Genomic DNA, 2,899 nt, shown 5'->3' with positions numbered 1-2,899 from the left:
ATTGTTTACGCCTGCCCATGACTGCTCACAGACTCCACCTTATGAGCTGATATTTTCATAAAACTGAATTCTTTTTTATAATATTAGCAATAATGTGCAGCCTATGCACACAATCGCAATCTTCTTCTTGTAGTATTTTGTGGCGGATGGCATACCAGCGTCTGGTACATTAAGCGCCAGTAGAATGGGAGTTTTGAGGCTGTAAAGCATGTCTAATATTATAAAAAATGACGTTCAAATTGATCAAACTATAGAGCGAGTCACTTCACGAAAAGTCAACATGTCGCCAGGAGCCGCTTTTTGGAATTATCTGCGTTCCTTTAGCTCAGTGGTAAGAGCATTGCGTGAACAATTTAAGGTTGTGGGTTCGATCCCAGGGGATTGCACATACCTCTATATAAATATATAGGTTAATGTAATGTAAGTCGCTTTAGATAAAACCATCTGCCAAATGCATAGATGTAGTGCAATCCTAACTTACCAAGGTTGCTTGATGAGTCTTAGTAAATACACTTAAAAAGAGAAACAGTTAGCACACAAGACAAATAGGGGGAGATGATATTCCACAATGTAAACAGAAGGCAAGCTAACACGCTAATATGCTAGCGGCATTACGTTTCAATTAATATAGGTTTAAAATATAAAGTTATAAATAATTCGGCAACGACAGTGATAGGTAACGATAGTAAAATACACTAATAATAAGACCAAGAAAAAATGTGAGGTGAAGCAAATGTCAGCTAGTGGATACAAACTAGCCGCCGGCAGCGATGCAATCAGGAACGGGAAACCGCCAGCCGGAAAACTAATGGACTACTTTCATAACTGCATTAACTCATCTACTGCACTGTAACTTCAATAACTGCACTAATTTATCTACTGCACGGTAACTCTATTAACTGCATCTACTCATGTATTGCACTATAACTGCATTAACTCATCTACTGCACTGTAACCTTAATAACTGCATTAACTCATGTACTGCCCTGTTCCTTTAATAACCGCATTAACTTATCTACTGCACTGTAACTTTAATAGCTAATGTCTTTAACTAATGCACACTCAAGTCACTTGCACTATTGTATAGTCTATATTGTTATCTGTTCATAACCTCCTGTACATTAATGTTCACAGTATATAGCCTTCTGTTTATATTGTTCATAGTACATACCGACTGTCATATTTTCATAGTACATGCCCATTGTATAGTATTTTCCTAATATTGTATTCTGTATTTATTCACACTGTATATCCTGCACTTGCTAATTGCACTTCTGGTTAGACCTTAACTACATTTCATTACACTGTACTTGTATATGTGTGACAATATGACAATAAACAATAAATGACAATAAAGTTGAATCTAATCATCTAGAGAAGTGCTTGTCGCAGCTCTTTTTTAACAATTTGCACTGCGCACACTGCTAATCATACTGGGGTCAACTGATGGATGGCGAACACCACCAACTCAGGGTTACAGTCAGCGGGAAGCAGTTTCTTCAGGACCACCAAAAAGATGCGATGACCCGGATTTGAACCGCGGTTGCTGCGGCGACAACGCAGAGTACTAACCACTATATGATCATGGCGAGCTACCAGACAGGGACCAGCTTCAAACGTCTCGGCCCGACAAGAGCTCATTAAATCGCAAACATAGTCGGCAGGATTCGAACCTGCGCAGGGAGACCCCGATGGATTTCTAGTCTATCGCCTTAACCACTCGGCCACAACTACACGAGATTCTCTGCCTTCACACCGTGGTTGCGTTGCTGATCCTTTTCAGTTCAGTTCCTGAGTTTTCTGACCCCATCATGCTGTGGTCCGCCATTGAAGCTGGCCCAACAGAGGCACTCTAAAACAATACAGGATTGCAAACACATGGAAGGAAAAGAAACCTTTAGCTTACTACATCGGGAGTTGAATCCGGGCCGCTTGGGTGAAACCAGGGGTCCTGACTGCTGGACCATGTCAGAGACCTCAGCAAGGGCAATACGGACTGCAACTGCTTCCCAGAGCTAAAGAAAGGGAGTAGCAGCCCCACATTTTCAAGGCAGCTTGGAAAGAATTTCCATTTTTCTGCACGTGTTCTAGCAGTGAACCACAGAAAGAAGAACTAAGAGGTAAGAAGTATAATCCTCTTTAGTACAGTGGACAGTATATCCGCCTGTCACACGGTTAGCATGTGATGGCGAGGCGAAGTGCCTTCCAGACCGAGCTGAGCTATGCGGGCTTGTGTCTGTACGTGCCGACAGGGACTTGAATCCTGGATCCTCAGATTAAAAGTCTGATGCTCTACCGACTGAGCTATCCCAGCTCGTGTAGGTTCTTGTCAGAGCCAGTCCACGGCATAAGCAAACTAATCGACTGCTTAGAGCCCCCGTGGCCACCAGGGGGCCCCCAAGATTTTGTATATTTTCCAATATCCAGGGGCGTATGTCCACAGGGGACGGGTGGACATGTCCCCCTCACTTTTCAAAATCCCGTTCCTGTCCCCGTCAATTTTAAAAAATTGTTTTTTCTTAACCGCACGGCGTCATCGCCATGGAGAAGTAGGCTACTAGCACCGAGCAGGACACTCTAAAAATGGATTACTGACAGATTGTTTTAAATCACGTGGTTTTGATTTGAATTTAAAATAAATTGTATACGTTTATTTGAGATGTTTTATCGTGGTCATTGTTTTGGTAGGCCATGTAAGCTGTTTCCTTATCATGGATTTATATGGGGAAGAAAAGCGTAAGGTGTGTTTTATTACTTTTTCCGTTTAATAAGGACTCGTTCTTTTATAAGCAGTTAGTGTTTATGCCAAGGCTTGACAGAAACGTGGGCTTCCCTGAGCATTGTTTAGGAACTTTAAAGCTTGGAGAGCATTTTAGAAAGTCTTCCGGCTTGTCTCCTT

At 42.0% G+C, this 2,899-nt stretch overlaps 1 non-coding gene across 1 annotated transcript; it reads right to left on the bottom strand.

Moving 5' to 3' along the window:
* Positions 1-1,652: 1,652 nt before the first annotated feature.
* Positions 1,653-1,734, bottom strand: trnas-aga (transfer RNA serine (anticodon AGA)). The gene has a single exon. It is a non-coding gene; the product is annotated as a tRNA-Ser (tRNA).
* Between the last annotated feature and the right edge of the window lie 1,165 nt (positions 1,735-2,899).

This window comes from Triplophysa dalaica, chromosome 14 (assembly GCF_015846415.1).
Source record: "Triplophysa dalaica isolate WHDGS20190420 chromosome 14, ASM1584641v1, whole genome shotgun sequence".
Classification (NCBI taxonomy): domain Eukaryota; kingdom Metazoa; phylum Chordata; class Actinopteri; order Cypriniformes; family Nemacheilidae; genus Triplophysa; species Triplophysa dalaica.
Note: the sequence above shows the minus strand (reverse complement) of the source record. Positions and strands in the feature narration are given on the sequence as shown.